Raw genomic sequence first — 24,459 nt, forward strand, 5'->3', positions numbered from 1 at the left:
TGCTAAATAGTGCCATTTTATCTCCGCTGGCCCAGTTCTCCTCCCATAGTAGTTGTATTGCAATATTTTGCAGTACTAGTACTCTGTAATGATTTATTGTTTTGCCTCAAACTGAAATCATATTTAAGATGGTTTTGAAGTTGTAGAATTGCTGGACACAGATATGGGTCTGCAATCTCTCATTATAGAGAGTTGCATTATGAACCATACTCCCATGGAGGCATTGTGGAAACCTAATTATTTCTTTCCAGGGAAGCTGGAAAAACCAGACGACCACCCACCCTTGGCACTGGTGTGGCAGAAGGCACTGCAAAGGCAAAAAGAGGAAAATGAAATGATCATCCAAAAATATTTCTTCAATGTTTTTTTAACTAGGAATGTGACATAATCTGGAAAACCTGGAATTATCCATTATTTCTCAACAAAACAAACAAATAAGCTGGAACTCTGTAGAGAAGTAGCCCTTATGGGGAAAATCACTCACAAGATAATTTGCCTGTGAACTGGGAAATTTGCCAGTACTAAAAAAATGTCAGAGCCAGAAAATGATAAGCTCGTTAGTTTAACTAGCATTTTGGGCCCGTTACTGGAAGGCAATGGCGGAACTTTGGTCTGTGGTGAAGAAACATCTTTTAACGAAAGAGTTTTTTTCTGGACTAGTAAGTGGATATTTCCACTAATCTGCTGCTGGTTTCAGTGAAAGCCCTCCATGGCATCTGTGAATAGGATAAACAGAACACTCTTCAACAAATCACTTTGAAGTATCATGGCCAAGATAAACAAAAGCCAAACCACAAGTATACATTACATTTAATTCTGTACACAAAACTAAATTAACGCAGGGAGAAATAGATAAAGAGTGAAAGAGACACACAGAAAAAAATAGGACTTTTTAGAAAAAAAACCTTCAACATCAACTTTCTTCTGAAGGTATGCAAATCCACATTTGCTAAATTGATGTTTCAGGGCCAGAAAAACTATTCAATTGGAATTATTACATATTATACATTTAAATACTCACACTGGAATGCACCAGCCTCAGGTTTTCCAGCTTTTTGTTTAATTGTTCATTTTTTGTTCAGATGCAGGTGCTGTTGGTATGGCCAGCATTTACTATCCATTTCTAGTTGCCCCAGAGGTGGTGGTGAATCACTTTCTTGAACTGCTCCTGGCATTCTGAAGGTGAGCCATTATACTACTGAGTGGGGAATTCCAGTACTTACATTTGGCAAAGGTAAAGGAATGAAGATACGTGGGGTATTGTGGGTAAGTAGTGTAACTTCACATCCTTGCATTGATTTCAGCACAAAATCTTCCAACAGCTCACCAGTGAACCAGCATCGTATCTATAACTACAACTTCCAGATTTAGATATTTAATCACACATGTGCAGATGCCAGAGTCTGCTGCCCAATTTACCCTGCAATAGTTCTGACAGCCTAGCTGTGACTATTACAGCAAAATCTATGATGTTACAGAACCTTAGTGTGGGTTCCAGAGAATGTCGTGTCTTAATAACCTGTTACATTTTTTGAGGAATTTTATTATATTCTTGAATGTGTAGCTGGATTAACATTGGAAGCTTAGATTTTCAGAATACTTTTTACAAGGTATTATGAAATACACAAGATTACAGTGAGAAAGACTTATTGCATTATCACTGGAGGTGACGTGCTCTCCAAGGCACACCATAGGGTGTTGATGTTGTGTTTGAGACCCTGATAACACTTTCATCAAAGGTAGTGAAACTCCATGGCAGAACTACAAATACTTATATATTATTACTGTATATACAAGTCTCACTGTTGGCCCCTCTGAAGTCCTCCTCTCTGTGCTTCTTAAGAGAGCTGGGAAAGGACTTTGATACAAGGACAGCTGCCTCTTGTGCTATCTGTACCATCAGTACTTGCTGCTCCTCATTTGAGCACCATTTGTCACCATATGCTGAACACAACAACTCATTTGCTAACCAAGGCAATCTTTGGGCTGGTACATGGAAATGATGTAGCTGTTGAAAGGAGCTAAAGAAGGTAGAAAATGAACAAAGGTTATTGTGCCACTGGGAAGGTGCATGGAAAGAGAAGGCAGACATCATAAGAACATCCGAATGGGAGCAGAAGGCCACAGGTAAAGTAAGTTCATGACTGATCTGATCTTGGCCACAACACAACTTTCCCATACAATGTCTATAAATGTTAATTCCCCTATAGACCAAAAATCTAACAGGGTCTTGAAATAATTTAATGAATCTGCCTATACAACCCAGACAAGAATTCCTCCTCTATTGGGCAACTCCATTTTCTGAAGCTGTACCCCAGTTCTAAGTTCGCCCATGAGGGGAAAAGCATCTACCTTGTCAAGCTCACTCATCTGTTAGATGCTTCAATAAGACCAATTCTTCTAAATTCCCATGATATTGTCCAATCTGTTCATATTCCTCATAACCCCTTGATCCCAGGAATCAACCTACATCAACAGCCTCCAACACAAGTATACCCCTAATTAAATATGCAGACCAAGACTCCATACAATACTCCAGATGTACTGATCAGTTGTAGCAAAACATCCATTTCCCTTCCCAATTACTAGATGTACTTGCATGCTAACCTTCTGTGTATCACCCAGATCTTTCTTAGCTGCAGCATTCTAGCTCTCTCCATTTAAAAAATATTTTGCTTTTCTGATCTTCCTAACAAAGTGGAAAATCCCCACATTATACTCATCTGTCAAATTTATGCCCACTTACAATCTATTTAAGTCTTTATCAGATTCCTTGTGTCCTCCTCATAACTTACTTTCCCACTAATTTTTACATCATCACCAAATTTGGCTCCAATACCTTTGGTTCCTTTATTAAAGTCAGTCATGTAGATCATAAATATTTGAGGTCCCAGGACCAAATTACAGCTTGCCAACTTGAAAATAAATCATTTATCACAACTCTATTTTCTGTCAGCCAATTATGCTAATGTATTAAACCCAAATCTATGAGTAGCAGTAGCCTTTTAAGTGACACTTTCTTAAATACCTTTTGGAAGTCCAAGTATACCACATCTAATGGTTCCCTTTTATTCATCCTGGTGGCTACATCCTTGAAGAAATTAAAGTAGTCAAAGTCAAATTTATTGTTATATGCACAAGTACACATATGCACAGGTGGGATGAAAAACTTGCAGCAGCATCACAGGCACATAGCATCAGCATTCACAAGAAAAACAAATTAAACATAAATCATATACAATTTTTACAAGAGAGAACCCAATTAGAACAAAAAAAAAGTCCATTTTACTGCATAGTGATCAAAATGGTTAGAGTGTTGCTAAATTGTAGTGAGTAGAATTGTGCCGGTTGGTTCAAGAACCAAGTGGTTGAAGGGAAGTAGCTGTTCCCGAACCTGGTGTGGGATTTGATCCCCCTTTCATAAAACCATGTTCAATCTGCTTAATCATTATCATGATTTTCTCAATATCCTGCTACTTCTTTAATAATGAAAGATGTCAAGCAAGTTGGACGATAGCTCTTGCTTTCTGTCTTTCTCCTTCCTTGAACAGAGATAGTTTTCCAATCCATTGAGAATTTTCCAGAACCTACAGATTGTAGTTTGATGTCTAATAGTGTACAAGTCTCCTTTTGGTTAACTTTGTGTAATTTAGTGTTGTCACGAGAGATTATTTAGTGCAACAGCTGAACTCGATTGATTTGCACTATTTTCTGAAACTCCATGTGACTACCATTGCAAAACTATTCCTTGTGGATGTTGTTCTCTGTAATGTATGCTCTTTGAATATTATTTGTATTTTGTTTTCATACCAGCACCAGGTGCTAGTGTACACCAACAGCTGTGCATACAATGTCTTATTGCAGATTAACAGTACACGAAGGATTATTTTATGACGTAATTATTATTTGGAAATAAACTGCTAATGAAAACTGCAAAATTCTGAGTTTATTATTTCAAGTTTTACTGAAATTTTTCAATCACTTCCCTTTTCTTCAAATTGGCTGCCAAAATATACAGACAATAATCCAAATAACACTGCAATTTTTTTCAAAGGATTATTATAATTTATAACAATAATTACCATAAATTAGCAACATGCTAAAGTAGACTTTATAGACGTAGAACAATGGAATGAATTATTACTCTGCAGCTTCTGTGCGGATTTTGTTTTGATGATTATGCCTCCTTGTTAGAACTTAAGAATTAGAAGCTGGAATGTGTCATGCAGCCACTCCTGCGTCACTCAATTAGATCATGGATGATCCTCCAACTTAAAAATGACTTTCCTGCCTGATTCCAGTATTCCATGGCTTTGTTCAAAAACCAATTAATCTCATCTTTGAAAAATAACATCGATTTGCATCAACTCTAACATAATGGAATGTCCTAAGGTTCCCATCAGTAAGCCAATTTTTCTGAGCTAACACAAAGTGCTCTGTTTAAAGACTACAGCAGAGTTGTTGTTGATCATCAGTTTAAGCAGGGTAATGGATGGGAGGGCACTGGAAAAGTATGCTCGGTCCTCTGGCGTACAGAACGCAAAAGAAATGTCTCCTCTTCTCAGCATTAAATGGCTTGACCATTTTCCCTAAGACTATGCCCAGTAGTTCTACAATCTCCAATATGTCTTTGTCAACCCCTCTCACATTATTTTGTCTCAATGAAATCACCTCTCATTATTCTACACTCTAGCATTTCATAAACTTTTCCTTGTTTTATACCCCCTTTCAGATTTACCATTGCCCACATACCAGCCACAAGCCTATCACCATTTATTTCACGTCATATTTTCTTATGACACAGGAAGCCATTTGGCACATTGAGTCTATGCTAGCTCTCATGAGCATTCTCATAAATCTCATTTCCCCACCTTTTACTCTGTAACCTATTCTGTCCCAAATGCCCATCAACTCCACCCTGATTCTCCTACAACCCACCTACACTCGGGGTTATTTATAGTAAGCAATTAACCTACCAACCCACAAGTCTTTGGGATGTGGGAGGAAACTGGAGCACTCAGAGGAAACCCATGCAGTCACAGGGAGAATATGCAAACTCCACACATACAGCACCAAAGGTCAGAAATAAATCAGTTTGTGGGAGCTGTGAGGCAGAGGCTCTACTGGCTGTCCAACTGTGCTTTTTCTTTTAAGTGGCAACTTGTCTGCTTACCCCCCCCCCCCCCAAAAAGATAATCCACCTAGAACACCCCACCACCATAAATGATCATCTGATTCACATCTGCCTGGCCATCATGCCCCATCATCTACCTAATCCACACCTTCTACAAGACCAAAATCAACTGTCTGAGCATCTCCTGTGATCCAATGTCCAACAATTCCTCCTTCACCAGTAAACAGGCTTGGCTCTGTGAATTCTCAATTGTAAAATTGCTCTTGCATATTTCCCCCCCTCCCTATAGCATATGCAACATGTCCCCCCCACCTATCTGTTCCCTATGGCACACATACTAACTTGCATCTCACTGGGATTCTTGCACCAGACCTGTCCCAGACCATATGTTCAATTCCTTCTCAGTTTACTTACACCATTAATACCCATTTACCAGGGATAATGTAAAGCCCCACCTGGGTGTATGCATTTCCCCATCCCCCAGTTCTGGTACAGCATATTCCTCTCAGAGTCCACGTATAACCCACCTTTGGTCACGTACACCTCCCCACCTCTTCGGTATATCCCACTCCACCTAGGGTTTGTGCACACCCTCTCCAAGGTCACACATATACCACTCCATCCAGGGTACAAATAAACTACATGCAGTGTTACCACAATCGTGTTTTTGTATACTCCCTACACGCTGGTTTGTGTGTACGTCATGTTTATTTTGTTATTTTTCCCACACATGCAAGTTATGCACAATTAGTTAATTTAAGTTTGTTACATTTGTAATGTACCGTGCTGCTGCAAAGAGCTCATTTTCATGGTGTTTATACCCCATATATGCATGTCCCTGACAAGAATAAACTTGAATTCCCCCCACCCACCCCTGGGTTTCTCATACACTCCCCACCCCACGTCTGTGCCCACTCTCCCTCTCCCCACCCCATCCATCCATGCCCACTTACCCCCTCCCACCCCCACACTACCCCATCTTCTCATCCTCTACCCCCATCCTCTCCCTAATCCCCACTTTTCCTCTTCCATCCTGTTCTCTCACACCCTCCCCACCACCTGTCCCCACTTTTCCTCTCCCCCTCCCCCCGACTATTCACCCCCTCACTTCTACTCACCCCCCACTTTAATTCACCCCTCCCCTCACTTTTACCCAAAACCCACACCCCCACCTTCCCCACCCCACCTTTACCCCCCCCCACACCACCTTCACCCCCCTCCCCACCCCACCTTCACCCCCCACCCCACCTTCCCACCTTTACCCCCCACCCCACCTTCCCACCTTTACCCCCCACCCCACCTTCCCACCTTTACCCCCCACCCCACCTTCCCACATTCACCCCCCTCCCCACCTTCACCCCACATTCACCCCACATTTACCCCCCGGGTTCTCGGATATTAACCAGAAGCGGGGAGTAAAGCTCTCCACAGGTGTGCCGCCCACACACAAACGAGGACGGAATGTTGCGTTGCCTCCGCTCCGCGCCGACTGCCGAGCCGAGGACGGACGGACAGATATCCCGCCGGCCCACCGGCCGGCCGCCCTCCCTGCGCCACCGGCCCCACTCACCGCCCACCGCCGCAGCCTCCGCCTCAAAAAAAACGCGGCCCATTCCGGCCGCCACCGCCGAATCCTTCCACCGCGCACAAAGTAGCGCACGCCTCTGAGGCGCGGGGGGTGGAGAAAAACACCTCATGTCACCTCAGAAAACGGCAGCCCCCGTCTGGAGGGGCGGTCCGCCGAGCGGCAGAGGCGGTCTGGCGCCTGGAGAAGCTGGCATTGGTGCGGGAGGGGGACGGTTGGCGGAGGGATACGCGGGAGAGAGGCAGCGAGGCGGCCTTCCTGGGAGGGATCCTTTAACGGGGAGTCGCCGCGACACGGAGCAAAATGTCGGAGCAGGGTTGCACCGTCAACGACTCGACCTTCCATCGGCTTTTATGACCCGCGGTTAAGCCGCTGTTTACATGTATTTATTAATTGCTTCTGTGAAGTTAACTTATTAAAAGTTTTTTCTTTCTTCGATGGAAAGATGGATGTTACTCCTCCTTAGTGCCTACAGAAAAGGTAAAGAGTTTTCTACCTAACCCCCCCCCCCCCCCCCGGGCCGCAAGCAGCTGTCAAAGACAACCTAACACTATTGGCGTAGCCCCGCCCTCAACCTTCCTCCCATTGGCTGTTGGCACATCAAACACGCGAGAGTCCGATTGTGATTGGTGTAGCCCGATGTCAATCTGGATCGGGGGGGGTGGGACGCTGGGCTATGTCAGGTTAGGCTGAGAATCGCACCTCAGGGCTGTGCGTTTTAAAAATCTTTTAATCTTTTACACGCGCGACAGACGAGGGGGAGATGTCTTTGTAAACGTTGCGGGGAGAGAGTCTTGCGGCGGGGCGCGCTTCCGCCCGGGGGAGAGCCACCTTTCCCCGGGCACGATGACAAGTGTAATCGCCATGTTTTCCCCCAAGTGTCAGCGCTCCCAGGGTGTGTTGCTGCTGCCTCCTGACACCTAACGGGGGGGGGGGGGGGGGGGGGGCCGCCTTATATCTGTCAGGGCTAGGCATCCCTCTACCTATGTGAAATCGCGCTAACTGGAGGGGGTGGGTATCCCTGGTCCGAGGGGTGGCCGGGTGCTGGTGCCCCTCCCGCGACCCTCTCAATGTCACCCTTGGGACCCCCCCCCCCCCACCCCGCCCGACAGCCCCCGGACCCCAGGCTCGCCCTTGCATCTCGGAACCAGCACATCGCCCTCTTCTTGTGGTCGCAATTTAGTTTCCATTGAGCACGTAAAATTGCGCAACTACCGCGCACACAAGCCTGCAATCAGATTGTCATTCGCACGGTGCCAGGGCAAGTGGTGCTCTTCCTTTTAAATCTAAGGGTGGGTGTGCTCCGGCGCGGTAAGTTTTGCACTAACCACAGCCTGCTTCTGAGTTAAAGGCATTAGTTAGCCGCGCAAGATTTGCTCTTTCCTTCATTCAGTCACACCCTTCCCATCTTAAAGATGTAAGAAAGCGTAGGTTGTAAGATTCTGCATCCGTTGGTTTCAAGGGCAGCTGCCACATGTTTCCTGTGATTTATTTTGCATATTTTGGCTTTGCATTTAAAACGTGACCACTCTTTCACCATGATGCCACTTGATCTTGGCGAAAGGAGATGTAGGAGAGATGTTTTCCCGAAGAGATTTCTAATCGTGCAAAACAGGTTGTGGCGGCTTTGTTTGGAACGGCAATTGATGGTGTGGCTAGGAGAAAGTATCTCAAAGTCTACTATATTGAGATTTTTATGTTTGGAATGAAAATAATATTTACTGCTGTATGGCACGTAACCGGTAGAATCACTAACGGTAGAGTAAACAAAGTGGGATTTAAAGGATTAAAATACAGTGAAAAGCTTTCATTCGTTCTATGTTTATAATTTGAAAAGGTTTTGAAACAGAAAATGCTGGAAGTACTCGGCAGATTGGGCAACATCAATAGAAGGAAACAGTTAATGCCTCGGGTTGATCTCTTCCACCTGAAATAATCTCTCTCTCTCTCTCTCTCTCTCTCTCTCTCGCGCGCTCCTTCCCCACCCCCCCACCCCCCACCCCCCACCCATACTGCCTGTTCTGAGCGTTACCAGCATCTTGACTTCATTTCAATTTTGAAAAAAAAAATTTTGTGCTCTGAATACTGATGTACATGGTAGTTCCTATGATGAATTCAGTGTAGCACTGATGTAGATAGGAATCATAAGCTTATAGCTCAAATGGGTGGAATACCCATCTCCTGGTAAAGAATTTTCTTTACAAGACATTCAGCTGATCAATGAAGCCCTCTTCATCATACCTACTTGTTCTCATCTTCACAATGTCATCTCTACTCTAGGCACTATCTCTGTCTCAGCTTCCCATCTACTGTCTGATAAAACCATTAGCCACATTTCTGTCAAGTGCTGTCTTCTCACTGGTTGCTTGAGTCCCATCTTTTATATGTACTCTAATTTGTCCACATACTATATGACTTGTGTCTTGTACTAAGTCCCATTACTACTGATCTTTGCTAATTCCATGTTCCCAACAAACAATACAAAATCTTATTTATCTCATCACAGCCTTGCATCTCCCCCTGGCCATTCCTCATTCTCCCTGTCTGCCATTTCTCCAAATCTTACATTTGGTTCCTACAGTAGCCTCCCAGAATCTGATTGTACTTTACTCCACATCAGAAACCTCCCCAATTTTTCTCTCTTAACTATGCAAACTCTTGTTTCACTGCTTGCTTCTCTAGGGACACTTGGTTCTTTGACTCATTATAGCCTGTTGCAGTGGTGTGAATTTTGTTTAACAATGATTCGGTGACATAGAATGGTATTTGTCATTTAGAAACAAATTTTGAATGTTGTAATCCTTTTGAATCTGAAGTAACTGAAATAGGAAAAGTTTGTCAGGAATATTTACAAAATTTTTTCTCATGAGGTTTATTTGACTAGGATTGCTTAAAATTGCATCTGCCTAATTATTTTAACTTTGATTTGGTGGGATGATAACATATTTTTGACCATTGCTTTCAAAAAAAGTAATATGTGGTGCAAAAAATGTACTCCCAAACCACTTGTAATACTGCTGTGTTCAACCTTCACCAAAAAACAAGTTGAGGTGTTTTAGTCAGTTTTTTTTTCTCATGACTCTTATTTTTGAACAAAGTCACGTTGAGGTTGGGGATAGAAATAATATGTGGTTAAGGTGACTGAAGGCTGGACTTAAGAGATATTAAGCAATGGGATTTTTTTTTGTCCCAATTTTATTTGTACATTATAGAATGTATATAAGAAAATTACAAACATCTGTGCCTTGAAAATGCCAGCTTCATCCCCTCAGCATTCCAATTCTTTTGCATTTTTTAACAAAAATATAGTCATGCATAGTTAGCTTCCTTAATGTCTTCATTGGTAAGTGTAGTACTTAGTACAATCTGAAATACTTCTGTAGTCTAGGAAGGTACAGGATTTTAGTTCTTTGCAAAAGTGTCCATGTTGCTTGTACTGCCCTCAATATGCCACAATTAGTGAAGGGAATAACCATTCATTATACTGCTACCAATGCCATTCACTAATGCCTGGAGAATGCAGGTGGGAATTTACTGTGTGGATGGCATTAAACATAAATGTTTGTATAATCCTCCATTCTCCCCAACATTAAATCCCCACTCCTTGTCTTCGCCATACCAAAATATAAATGTTTGTCATTTTAACAGTGTATTTGAAGGCTGTTGTCATTTGTGGCACCATAGCTAGCATGCTTTTGTATCTCGGTGAAGTGGAATGTGGAAAACCTTGTTGAGAGTGATAAAGTGAATCAATGTTCCTTCTGAATAAATTGATTTTAATGCAAGCTAGGAATGCTAGTTTGTTTTAAAACCAATTGTGCACTGAGATATGTCAGTCTGCTGTAAGCCCTGTAAATATTTACACAAGAAGAGACTTTAAAGGCAGCAAGAGTATAATTCTTGAGTTTATAACTTTTTTTGTGCTTTCCAGTTTACATTGTAAAATGTTGCATCAGGAGTGAAACATTACATTTGCAACGCATAGAGGTAAAATTACATGGTGACTGATGTTGGTATGTAGTTTGCTGACTGATAACCTCAGGGGACATGATGTTTTTCAGAGCTTCTGTAAATCAGGTGACAAATGTAGCAGATGGTGAAATAATCGTATGCAATTCCAAATCAAAAGGATGTGGTATTTACTTAGAGTTAATATTATACCTATATATTTGAAACCTTTTCCTTCCTGCCCTCTTTGAGAATTTGTACAAGTTAGAAAGAGCCTCTGTCATAACTGTTCAGCAATATCTGAAATGCTTCACATGCTTTACTTTGAAGTACAGTCACTGTTATATAGGCAAATACAGAAGATATTTTTGTCATAAGACCCATGGACAGCATGACAATGAATGATTGGCTAAGGAAGAATATTGGATTTAATCCCAATATTCTTTTGAATAAGTGTAATGAAATTCTGACTTACTGAACAGGCAGATTAGTCTTCGTACAGTGGCTCATCTGAGGATAGCACCTCCTGACATTGAAGCTTTGTATTGCACTGAAATAAGTTTTCTTAGGTGAAGCATTTGCTTTGGATGCAGAAAGCTGTGGGCTATAATTTGATAAAACTGACATTGTCAGTTTGTTGGGCCAAATCATGCTGTCTCTGGCCAATGGTTCAGAAAGGAACTGCTGGCATTCACCTACTGCCTCTTGAGCAAGTCCTGGATACGGTGAGAGTAACAGATGTTGGTGTTGGGGAATCTGCCTGTCCGATCCTAACTAAATCAGAACTGAATCAGAGTTTCCATTCCAATGGAGATTCCTGGTTTAGAGGTTGGAAGAATTTTTTTTGTTCTTAAGATTTTGAAGTAACCCTTGATTTTTTTTTAAACTTCACTAACAGCAATTTTTAATGGTTTTTAAGATATTTCTGAAAATTAAGGACATTTAACAATTGTAAAAAGCCTCTTAGACTTTGAAAGATGAAGCTTCACTGGGGTCCTCCTCTAACTTTCTCCTGTCAAAACATTTAAGGCTTGTGGGGTGAGTCTCAGCAGCAAGCCCCCTGATGCCTACCATCACTGAGCTGGGAGCATTTGGGTGGCTGTGGTTTGATTTCTGCTTCATAAACCAGCAGGAAGAGAAATGGTCCTTGGCTCCAGCTTCTAGTGAAATCTGAAAATGTAAGTATATACCTTGGTTATGTGCACAGTTGGTTTCTGTTGTAATTCCCCAGTAGTTGCTACCTTGCTGATTCTTGGTTCCCATCTCTCCCCAAAGAAAGGTGATTTGGCAGAGCTCCAGAGAAGTAATTGCTGTGAATCTTCATCCAGGAAAAATTGCTAGTTTTTGCAGAGGTCTTAAGAGAATTTTTCTTTTAGACCTAGTATTTGTTTAGAGAGCATAAATGTAGATGTGATATGAAACAGAAGTATATAGAATTGAGAATTACTGATGAGTGTTCAGAGTTGGGTGTAAAGCAATGGGAAATACTGTGTTTATGCTGGAAGATAACTCTGAAAGCTGGGATATGGAAAGTAAATCTCATAAGTGTGTTGAAACAAGATTTTGAATTAGTGCTTGAAATCAGAATACATGAACCAAAGGAGTTTGTGTGAGGGGGGAGGGGGGGGGGGGGGGGAAATGGTAGACCAAACTTTAATTTTTTTTGTGCATCTGGTTTGAATACTATTAGTTTATCATCTATCTTTCTGAAATATAACCACTTAGAATGTGACTGTCTGATGTTTTAAATAGTTCATATTTCAGTATTTGAAAAATTTGGTTCCACTGTTATCATAGTGACAGCAGGAATTTGGACTTTGGTTACAGGTTCTAACTTTTACAGATGGTGGATGTAGTAATCACATCAAACATTTTAAGTCACAAATTGCTATATGTGTAAACAAAAGCCATGCTATTATTGGACAAATGCCACTCTTAGCTGGCTGGCTGTTTGTTTTTCCCTTTAACTTTTATTTTGTTGCTTGATGAATCACTTGTCATTTAACACAACCTTCAGACTTCACAGCTGAGACGTGATCATGCTCTAAAATATTGCTTCTTATTGTAAGCAATGTGTTTCCTCAAGTTAAAGGAGTATGAAAACTTGCTTTGTGTGGTCATGTGTTGGCATGCACATTCATATGACCTCTATTATTGGGTGGCTTGGCCACTGGTGTTATTGCAACAGTAGATTTGTTTTAAATAACAGGCTTTTTCACTCTAGCTCATTCATTCTGTTGATGTAACTTGTTGGAGTAATATGTGGTTTGAATCTTGAACTCAATTTATAAATGATCCAAAAGGCTGTGATGGGTTTGGGCATTAATGCTATTTAATTATGCAAATCTTAAATGTGAAAGCCTGCATCAATGAACTAGTCTCATAATTATTGCAGCTGTAGGCATAGAACATGTTGTCAATTGTACCAAAAGCCTTGGGTTCATTTTTAGAGCCTTTGTCTTCTGCTCAAATCTGTCTTGCAGATTATTTAAGGTCAGACTTCAGGATATGTAAAAGTAGTTGTGTTCCATTTTGTGTATTATAGTTGTACATAATCAGGAGATTAACAGTTTTTTGTAAGTTTATCCCTCCAATTTATATTCTTTACAATTTATTTTCCTTCCTTCTGTCAGCAGTATGAGGGATAATAGCATGCAAGTTCAAAAATAAAGCTGAAATTCTTTCCTTCTGAAAGAATCTCTTTTAAGAAAATCATTTCTGGTGTTTTATCATATGAATTAACCTAGGTTGTTGGATTTCCAAGTCAGAATATTTATTAACAGGGATTGTCTGCTGAGAAATCCTTATGATGAATTATTAAAAGGAAATGCCATTGTGACTTATTATTGTTTGCACGTCTCAAATCTTTCCCATCTACTCCTAATGTTTCCATTTCCTTTTGCCTTCCCTGGCCTTGCTCCTTTTTTTCCTCATTTTCCCACCACCCACTGGCCGTGGAATTCCTTTGGCTGCAAATTTCTGACTTTCTAGGAATTTATGGCTTTGATTCTGTCATATTTGTACAAAGCAAATTGGTTGACAGAATGTGGAAGTTTGGGAATAGTGAGGAAGGTACAATGAGATTTTGAACTTGTCTAGTAATACTACTGTCTCTTAATAGTAGGTTGCTGTTTTGGTTGTATTATATTTCATTTTTAAGCTTATATGTTCCACTGCAAAAAAAAATGATTATATTAAATATTCCTCTGGAGAATTTGCACATATGAGACTGGTTGAATATGTGTATCAATGTAGTTTAGAAAGCTGGAAGCTAAAAAGTCCTTGTTTAAAGTAGATAAAGTCAGGAATTTTGTGTATGTGGTGTTTGTCCTTCTGTTTTGTTGAATTCGATGGGCGACTGAGCAAAACCAGTAAATCCTGTTTCCACATTGTAGTCATACACCCAAATCCATATCTGCCGTATGGTTACAGCCCAAGATGTTTTGCTTTAGGGTTCTTTTTGGTACCTTAAGTACTACCTGCTAATATTTACTACCTGCAAATAATTGCATTATAGACTGACAATTTAATTTTGTGATTTCTGATCTACTTGTATTTCTTGAGCTCCTATCATTCTAGAGACAAGGTGAGAGTGATTGTCCTTGACATTAAAGTGCATTTGACAATGGCATTATTGGAGCCCAGCTGAAAAACCTGAAGTTTTTAAGAATTGAGGGGGAATCTTTCCACTGACTGGAATCAAACCCAGTACGAAGGAGAGCAGTTGTGGTAATTGTTTCAGCCCCAGTATACAGTCTAACTCCTCAAAACTGTCCCAACTGAACAAATCTTCAGCTGATCTTATGCTTGTGAATTCAGGAGTGGGAATGTTTATTGTTTATTGTTGATTGTAGAGTTCAATTTCAATTGCATTATCTCAGCCTATGATAAAACAACCCGGGCCCGTGTGCAGCAAAATATGAAGAACATTGAGGCAATATGAGGATAGCTGGTGGGGAGCATCACATATGATCTTGATTGTGGTTCTTGTGTCCATACATTTGTAGCTACAACAGATCTTGGATAGATATTAGGGAATCTTGAGTTTTCTCTTCCCTGACCAAATGGCATTGAGAACAACTTGTAGTCTTTTTACTGTTAAATAGACTAAGATCAATTATGTATCACAGGCTGGGATTTAAAACCAAAGATGGTTGTAAATTTGTTAGCCCTGTATTGGATTTGGTATTGTCTTATTATTGGCCGTATTATGCATTGTCTTCACTTTGTCAATTTACTGCCTTGCGCTTGCGCTGAATAGTTTGAATTTATTCTCAAATGGAAGTTGTCTCAAACAGACCAAGAGTAGACTGTGGAATATCTTCAGTATATCCAAGTTCAAATTTTGCATTCTAATTTCAAAAGGTGATTCTTAAAACTGAACAATAGCCAAGCAGTGCATTATAGTACCCCTCTATCAAGGTCTTCTGTTTGCTGCAGATGCTTAATTGTGGTTTCTTGGTGTGTTTAATAATATTTGACTTGTTGACTTTCAACAGCAATGCTCAAGTGCTGTAAGTTACTTGGTATAAAGTAGGATGGATTTAGAGTTTTTATTCGTTCAAAGGATGTGGGCTTTGCAGGTTGAGCCAGCATTTAATTGCCCATCCCTACTTACCCTCAAAGGTGGTGGCGAGTTGCCGCCTTGAACTGCTGCAGTCCTTAGTGTGGGTATACCCACAATGCTGTTAAGGAGAGAGTTCCGGCATTTTGACCCAGCAGTGATGAAAGAATGGTGATTATATTTTCAAGGCAGGATGGTGTATGGCTTGGAAGGCAACTTCCAGTTGGTGGTGGTCTCGTGCTTTTGCTGCCCATCATGGGTTTAGAAGGGGCCTGCTGAGGAGTCTTGATAAGTTGTTGCAGTGCATCCTGTAAATGGAATAAACTGCTGCTACCATGTGTCAGAGGTGGAATGAGTGAATGGTTGTGGATGGGGTGCCCATCAATCAGGCTACTATGTCCTGTATCATGCCGAGCTTCTTGAGTGTTGTTGAAGTTGCTCTCATCCAGACAAGTGGAGAGTATTCCATCATACTCCTGACTTGAGCCTTGTAGATACTGGACAGGCTTTGGGGAGTTAAAGGGTGACTTACTTGCCGCGGAGTTCCTAGCCTCTGACCTGCACTTGTAGCCACATTGTGTATGGCTACTGCATTTCAGTTTCTGGTTAATGGTAAGCCCCAGAATATTGATAGTGAAGGGATTCGGTGATGGTAATGTCATTGAATATCAGGGGAGTGATAGCTGGATTCTCTCTTGTTGGATATCGTCATTGTTATTTGCTGCCTCTTAGCCCAGGTCTGGATATTGTCCAGGCCTTGCTGCATTTGGTTATGGACTGCTGCCAAGTCCAATATTAAACACCAAGATCAAAGTTTTGAATATCTGACTTGCTGTAGCTCTGGTGAGAAACAACGGTCAGACCACCCAACTTTATTTTTCCCTCTATGCATGTATGCATCATCTACAAGTGTATTCTGTGTTTACCATTCAATTTGTGAAGAATTTTGTGATTTATTAAATTTTCAGCACCAAAGTTAGTGTGTATGCATCAACAAAATCTTTCCATTTTCTTGTTACTTCTGAACTAATATCTTGAAAATAGTCATTTGTCCATAATTATAGTATTATTGAAATTGGGAGTAATTTTTTTAAACGCTTTTGGCATCATGCAGTTAATCACCATTTTTCATGAGCATGGTACATAAGAACCCATTCCAAAATTAGAAATTCCTATTAGGTTTTGTCTCCTGTTGCCATTGCAGGTCTTTTTATAATTGCCTTTGTCACCATGTGGGAATTATTGATTTGGCCTGTTTCATTTCCTCCTTTTAATCTAGTTTGCATGGTATTGAATTTTATTTTGATTATTACAGAAATTTATGGTTGGAATTCCATTTTGTTACAAGCCCTTCATTTTGTCATTGTTATCTTTGAAAAGGTCCAGGAGATCACCACCTCCATTTTCAACACCACATTCTCACTTATTTTTATGAGCCATTTGTATGTAGGCTGAATGGACTTAATGAGGAGAGTTTGAGTAGGCTGGGCCTATGTTCTCTAGCATTCAGAAGAACGTGAAGTGATATCATTGAAACGACCATGTCCTTGAGGAACTTGATGGGTTTTTGCTTGGAGGATGAATTCTACCAAAAGTCACAGGATCATACAGCGTACAAAATGGGCCTTTTGGTCCACCATGTCCAGGCTGATGATCAAGTAACCAACTTATTCCAAACCCATTTTAAAGCACATAGTCTGTAGACTTCTGTGTCTTGGCTATTTAAGTGTTTGTCCAGATACTTGAATGTTGTGAGAGCATCTTCTTACCCCACCTACTTGAGCAGTGCATTCTCAATTCCAATCAACCCTCTGAGTTTTAAAAAAGATTTCTCAGATCCCTCTAAACCTCTTACCTCTTACCCCTTACCCTAAACCTATGGTCTCTTATTCTAGACCTCTGGGGGGAAAAGTTTCCTACCCTGTTTATGCCCCTCATAATTTTGTACACCTCTGTCAGGTTCCACCTTGGCTGCTTTCATTTCAAGGAAAACAAACCTAGCTTTTTGGTCTCTCTTCATAACTGAAACACTCTATTCCAGACAATATCCTGGTGAATTTCCTCTTCATTCTCTGCAGTGCAATAATGCCCTTCTTGTAGTGTGACAACCAAAACAGTATGTCAGGTGTGGTATCTGGAGTGTGAGACTAGAACTAGCAATATTGGTCTTTGAGTCCTTGATGGTCAATTCGTCAGTACAGTAGTTTTAAAAAGTATACAGGATGCATTATTAGCTGAGGCATGTAAGTACAGGAAGGTGATGTATGTAACAATGGACCATATCTTGAATATTGTGTCTAGCTCTGGTCAGCACTTTGCAAGGAAGATGTAATTGCACTGGAGAAGTTGTAGAGGATATAGTATAAAGATGTTGCAGGGCTTGAAAATTGAACCTATGATGAAAGTTAATAGGTTGTTCTCTGTGAAACTGAGGGACCTAGGTCCTTTTCATTCCACACATTTTCCTTGGAGGAGCCCAAAAAACTATGAAGCATAGATTCAAGGGAGATGGCGAAATGGCACAAGATATGGTGGTGGGGTGTTGATGGGGATTCATTCAGAGAATTGTAATTGTTTGATAGGGTGTTGGAGGCAGAAACTTTCAAAGACACATCCAGATACCATTATAATGTGTGAGCTGTGGGCTGAAGGGCCATGGGCCTAGTGCTGGAAGGTGGGATTAGGTTGGGTAGCTCTTTTATAGTGATGGGCTGAAATGCCTGCTGTGTTGTAAATTTGCTGAATTTTCTGAGAAGGCTATCTGTACCTGGATGTCAAAGGCTTGGAATGTACCCTGCTATTGGCAGGGATATAATCTAGTGTCTCTCTGGCATCTTGTCTGTCAGCTATACAAAGCTTGCATTTGGTTTGGATATTGGATGGTGAATTAAAGTGGCAGGTAACTGGAAGGGTCACTCCTGCACACTGAATGCAGGTACTCTGCAAAGTCATCACCCAAACTGTTTGGTTTCTCCATTGTAGAAAAGGTACTGTAGTGTAGCGGTTAGTGTAATGCTATTACAGCGTCAGTGACTTGGGTTCAATTCCAGCCACTGTCTGTAAGGAGTTTGTATGTTCTCCCCGTGTCTGCGTGGGTTTCCTCCATGTCCTCCAGTTTCCTCCCACATTCCAAAAGGCATACAGGTTGGGAGCTGTGGGCATGTAATGTTGGCACTGGAAGCTGGCAACACTTGCAGGCTTGCCCCATAACATTCTATTGCAAAGATGCATTTCACTGTGTGTTTCGATGTACATGTGACTAATAAAGAAATCTTATCTTGTCTTAGAAGGCCACGATAGGAACACTGAATGCAGTGTGCTAGATTGGAAGGAGTGCAAATGAATCATTGCTTCACCTAGAAAGACTGTTTGAATCCCTGGATGGTGGGAAGGGAAGAGTTGAAAGGACAGATATTGTACTTGCTGCAGTTGCATGGGAACCTGAGCTTCCAGTTGCCTACCATTTTAGTTCACTGACTTTTTCTGCCTGTGGCCTCCTGCACTGTTACAATGAGAGCCATTACAGAGTTGAGGAACAATACCTCTCCTTCTGTCTGAACATATTACAGCCTGCAGGACTCTATCAAATTCTCCAACTTTGGATAACTTGCCCTTTTGTTTTTATAAAAACTGGCCATTTTTGCCTGCCATCATTTTGGCTCTTTTTTTTGTACAATCTGGCCTGCAAGGCACATCCCACAGCCTTGCTATTAGCAACACAATAAAGGCTAATAAGAATCTGATTTTTAACTGCTAAACTGCCACATTAGGTCATTCAGTCTTGCCCTATAAGAGTCATTCCCCCTACCCCACCTTCTCTGCTACCAAACTAACTTTTTTACCCCTCTTTCCCAGTTCTGCTGAAGGGTTCTGGACATGAAACATTAACTGTTTTTCTTTCTATAGATTCTACCTGACTTGCTGAGTGTTTCCAGAATTTTGTTTTTATTTTAGTTCTATTCCAATCACCACTCCAGTTCTTTTAGAAAATTTCTCAGAAGCTAGGTCCTTGGTTACTGCATCTCCTGCAAATAGCTGTAGGTGCGCTTCTATTTATGATTGTTCAATTTACAAATATTTGCTAGAAGCCAATTGATTCTTTAGGAGGCATGTCCATGATTTATGAGTGAAAAGGGGTGATCACTTTGCAGGGAGTATGTTATTGGCCTTCTAACAGTCAACAGGTGATAGAGAAGCAGATATGTAGACAAATCATAGAGAGATGTAAGAGAAATGGGGTTATGGTAGGAGGGGATTTTTTAACTAGGGTCACTTGAGTGTTAAAGATGTAAAGGAGGGGTAGAATTTTTAAAGTGTGTCCAGGAGAGTTTTTGAGCTAGTACATAGTGCTACTAGAGAAGTGTAAGACAGTTTTTAGGAATGTAGCCAAGCAAGTGGTTAAAGTGTCAGTGGAAGAGCATTTTGAAGATGGTGACAAGGTAGTGATGAGCTAGGAATTAAGGTCATGATTTTGGGTGGGGGGGTGGGGATGTTGGGAGGCCGATTTCAATATCATAGAACAGTACAGGCCCTTCGGCCCACAATGTTGTGCTGACATTTTATCCTGCTCTAAGATCTATCTAACCCTTCCCTCCCACATAGCCCCTTATTTCTCTATCATTCATGTCTCTTAAATGTCCCTCATGTATCTGCCACCACAACCTCTGCCAGCAGTGCGTTCTACGCACCCACCACTCTGTGTAAAAAAAACACTTACCTCTGACATCCCCCTTATCTTCCTCCAATCACCTTAAAATTATGTCCCCTCGTGTTGGCCATTGTTGCCCTGGGATAAAATCTGACTGTCCACTCGATCTATGCCTCTTATCATCTTGCATACCGCTATCATGTCGCTGCTCATCCTCCCTCTCTCCAAAGAGAAAAGCCCTATCTCACTCAGCCTATCCTCATAAGACATGCTCTCCAATCCAGGCAGCATCCTGGTAAATCTCCTCTGCACCCTGCCTAAAGCTTCCACATCCTTCCTATAATGAGGCGACCAGAACTGAACACAATATTCCAAGTGTGGTCTAATCAGAGTTCTATAGAGCTGCAACATTACCTCGTGGCTCTTGAACTCAATACCCCGACTAATGAAGGCCAGCACGCCATAAGCCTTTTTAACAAGCCTATCGACCTGCGCTACAACCTTGAGGGATTTACGGACGTGGACCCCAAGATCCCTCTGTTCCTCCACATTGCTAAAAGTCCTGCCATTAACCTTGTATTCTGCCTTCAAATTCAATCTCATGAAGTGTATCACTTCACACTTTTCTGGGTTGAACTCCATCTGCCACTTCTCAGCCCAGGTCTGCATTCTATCAATATCCTGTTGTAATCTACAGCAACTTTCTACACTATCCACAACACCACCAACCTTTGTATCATCAGCAAACTTACTAACCCACCCTTGCACATCCTCATCCAAGTCATTTATAAAAAGCACAAAAAGCAGGGGTCCCAGAACAGATCCCTGTGGAACACCACTGGTCACTGACCTCCAGGCAGAATACACTCCATCTATCACCACCCTCTGTCTTCTATGCGTGAGCCAATTCTGAATCCACACAGCCAGGTTTCCCTGGATCCCATGCCTCCTGACTTTCTGAATGAGCCTTCCATGAGGAACTTTATCAAACGCCTTATTAAAGTTCATGTACGCCACATAAACTGCTCTCCCTTCATCAATGTGCTTTGTCACATCCTCAAAAAAAAATTCAATCAGGCTCGTGAGGCACGACCTGCCCCTCACAAAGCCTTGCTGACTCTCCCTAATCAGCCTATGCTTCTCCAAATGCCCAAAAGTCTTGTCTCTAAGAATCTCCTCCAGTAATTCGCTCACCACTGAAGTAAGACTCGTAATTCCCAGAGTTATCCCTACTCCCTTTCTTAAACAAAGGAACAACATTTGCCACCCTCCAATCATCAGGCAGTACTCCTGTGGCCAGTGAGGACGCAAAGACTGGCGCCAAAGGTGCAGCAATCTCTTCCCCAGCTTCCTGAAATAACCTTGGATATATCCCGTCCGGCCCCGGTGACTTATCTATCCTAATGTATTTTAGGATAATGTTTTTAGTAATCCTAATGTTAAGCTACTTGCAGGTAGGTCTACATTTAACAAGTGATAGTCATTCAAAAGTGAAATAAAGAGTATTCGGGGCCCTGACAGATTTTTAGATCTTTGCTGGCGATAGAAGAGGTGCCAGATGACTGGAGGACAGAGATGTAGGATCTTTACTCAGGAAGGGCAGCAGGGATAAGCCAGGTAATTACAAGCTTGTGAGTCTAACCTAAGTGGTAGGAAAGTTGTTTAGGGGAGGGGGGTGGTATCTGAGGGACAGGATTAATTAACTTGGAAAATCAGAAATCAATCAAAGATATTCAGCATGTCTTTAGGGGAATATCCTGTCTGACCAAGAGGTAATAAAATGCACTGATAGGGGCTTGTGGTTGATGTAGTCTACATGGGCTTCATTAGGAACTTCGGAGCCCAAGCTTAGAGTACTAGTTGGCAAATTGGATCCAAAACTGACTTGGTCATAGGAAGCAGAAGATTGTTGTTTTTTGTAATTGAAAGCCTTTGACCAGTGGGATTGCTGTTGGAATCTTGCTGTTTGTATACATTAATGATTGGGATGTGAATGTTGGAGGTAGGATCAGTAAGTTTAACACAAATTGGTGGTGTTGATGAGGTTAGATGGAATTTAACCCTGATTAAGGATGAGGTGATATATTTTGAGAATTAATGAAGGTAGAATGTACGAAATGAATGGTAGGGATTAAGGAGTATTGAGGAACATGGGGACCTTTGTGTACAAGTGCAAGGATCCCCGAAGATGTTGGCACAGATAAGTAAGGCGATGAAGGAGGCATATGGGATATGCCTTCATTAGCTGCGGTGTAGAATATAAGAGTAGGAAAGTTATGAAATGGCTTTAAAACAATAGACTACAACTGGAGTGCTATGTACAGTTCTGGTTGCCATATTGTGGGAAGGGCATGATTGTATTGTAGAGGGTGCAGAGGAGATTCACCAGGATGTTGCCTGGGATGGAGTATTTCAGTTAAGGGGAAAGATTTGATATTTTGGGTGTGTTTTTCTTGGAGCGGAAGAGGCTGGAACCTCCTGGAGGTTTACAAAATCAAGGGACATAGATATGGTAGATAGTAAGAAACCTTTTCCCCATAGCAGAGGTGACTGAAATCAGAGGGTGTAGATAAAGGGGGTAAGAAGTCTAGAGGAATCTGAGAAAGGACTTTTCACCCAGAGGGTTAGTTGGAATCTGGAATGCATTGTCTGAGTGGGTGGTAATGGCAGATGTACTTTTCAAGAGTTAGAATTATCTAGACAAACACTTGAATCACCAAGGCATAGAAGGCTATGGCCCAAATGCTGGTAAGTGGAATTAATATGGATGGGTCCTTGATGGTCAGCTTGGATATGGTGGACTGAAGGGCATGTTTCTGTGCTGTAGGACTCCATGACTCTTAAGATCGCTATCTACTAGGTTGGCAACTGTGCTTGGTTAACACATGTGACTTGAAATCACAAACTGTAGCCACTTGATGTAATAGGTTCCACTTGACATAAGTCCTTGAAACTAACCACAGTATTTACGTAGACCACTTTTGAAACTGAATACAACAATGGAAATAGACCCTTATCGAGCATAGGGGAATCTCAATTTTCATATCTTTGTTCAGTACTATATTGGAAATAGACCTCACTTTGTAGCATAATATTATCCCTGGAGATGTTGTATTGGAGAGAATGAGAGAAGGGTTAAGTATGTGGTTAGAAGATCAGAATCAATAGTATGAGATTTGATGATCTAGTAAGAAGCGATCATTATGGTAAGACTTAAAAGAATGTGAGGAGGATGATGGATCTTGTGAAAGTGCTGATACGTTTAAGGCTGGTCTGGTTTGAAGTTCTAGATGCATGCAGCTTGGCATAATGTTTGTCTTCCAGGGATGGAAGCAAGTGCAGATAACTTGGCAGCAGAAAATTTCACAGAGGAGCTGAAACAAATCATCAAAGAACATGGGTCTTCTCTGAAACAAGTGTTTAATGTGCTCTTTTGGAGGAGGTTGCCCCCGTTCAGTGATGGATGAGAAAACAGCTTCTGGCTTCAGGGCAACCAAAGATTGTCTTGTTGTTTGCCGAGTGTAACTGTAAGTTCTTAACATACCAGCCAGAATCTGAGAGCTTTAGAAATATTCAAAGGCTCATCTTCTATTTGTATGGCAATCTAACAAAAAACGGGTGACATTGTTGCCCTTCCAAGATTACATCACATTGTTTCTTTTCATAACACAACACAGTGCATGTTGACTGAACATTCAGGTAATGAGGAAGGTTTTGCCCCTGAATGCCTTCATTGTTCGTTCACTCATCCATGAGTAGCATTGTTCTCCAAGTCTTACCACTTGCAGCAGGTAATAGTCACGTGGCTTAGAAACAGGCCCTGCAGCCCAACTGGTCAATGCCTACCAAGATTCCCATCTAAGCTAGTCCCATTTGCCTGCATTTGGCCCATATCCCTACCATGCACCTGTCCAAGTACATTCTTAATGTACCTGCCTCAACCACTTCCTCTGGCAGCTCATTCCATTTACTGACCACTCTCTGGGTGAAAAAGTTTCTTCTCAGGTTCTTATTAACTCTCCCTCCTCTCACAAACTTATGCCCTCTAGTTCTTGATTCCCCAACCGTGGGGGGGGGGGGGTGGAGAGAAAGCTGTGTGCATTCACCCTATCTATGCCCTTCATAATTTTATATACCTATAAGATCACTGCTCATTCTCCAACACTCCAATGAAAAAAGTCTCAACCTCTCTCCCTAACTCAGTACCTCATATCCTAGCAATGTCCTCATGAATCTCCTTTGCACTCCTTCCAGCTTAATGGCATCTTTCCTATAGCAGGGTGACCAAAACTGAACACAGTATTCCAAATGTGGCCTCATCAACATCTTGTACAACTGCAACATAACATCCCAACTTCTATACTCGATGCCCTGACTGATGAAGGCTAGTGTGCCTAAAGGCACCTTCACCTCGTCTACCTGCGATGTCACTTTCAGGGAACCGTATACTTGCACTCATAGGTCTCTCTGTTCTACAACACTCCCCAGGGCCCTACTGTTCACTGTGAAAGTCCTACCCTCACTTGTCATCCCAAGATGTAATACCTCACACTTATCTCAATTATACTCCATTTGCCATC

General features: G+C 41.6%; 1 protein-coding gene across 3 annotated transcripts in view; it reads left to right on the top strand.

The window, feature by feature from the left end:
• The first annotated feature begins 7,007 nt into the window (after nt 1-7,007).
• The window catches only part of rc3h2 (ring finger and CCCH-type domains 2), an 81,871-nt gene continuing 64,419 nt past the window's right edge, over nt 7,008-24,459 (top strand). For all 3 annotated transcript variants that reach the window (XM_052036943.1, XM_052036946.1, XM_052036944.1), the window contains exon 1: nt 7,008-7,199. The gene's annotated coding sequence lies outside the window, so the exon portion shown is untranslated. The remainder of the gene's footprint in view (nt 7,200-24,459) is intronic.

This window comes from Pristis pectinata, chromosome 23, assembly GCF_009764475.1.
Source record: "Pristis pectinata isolate sPriPec2 chromosome 23, sPriPec2.1.pri, whole genome shotgun sequence".
NCBI lineage: Eukaryota > Metazoa > Chordata > Chondrichthyes > Rhinopristiformes > Pristidae > Pristis > Pristis pectinata.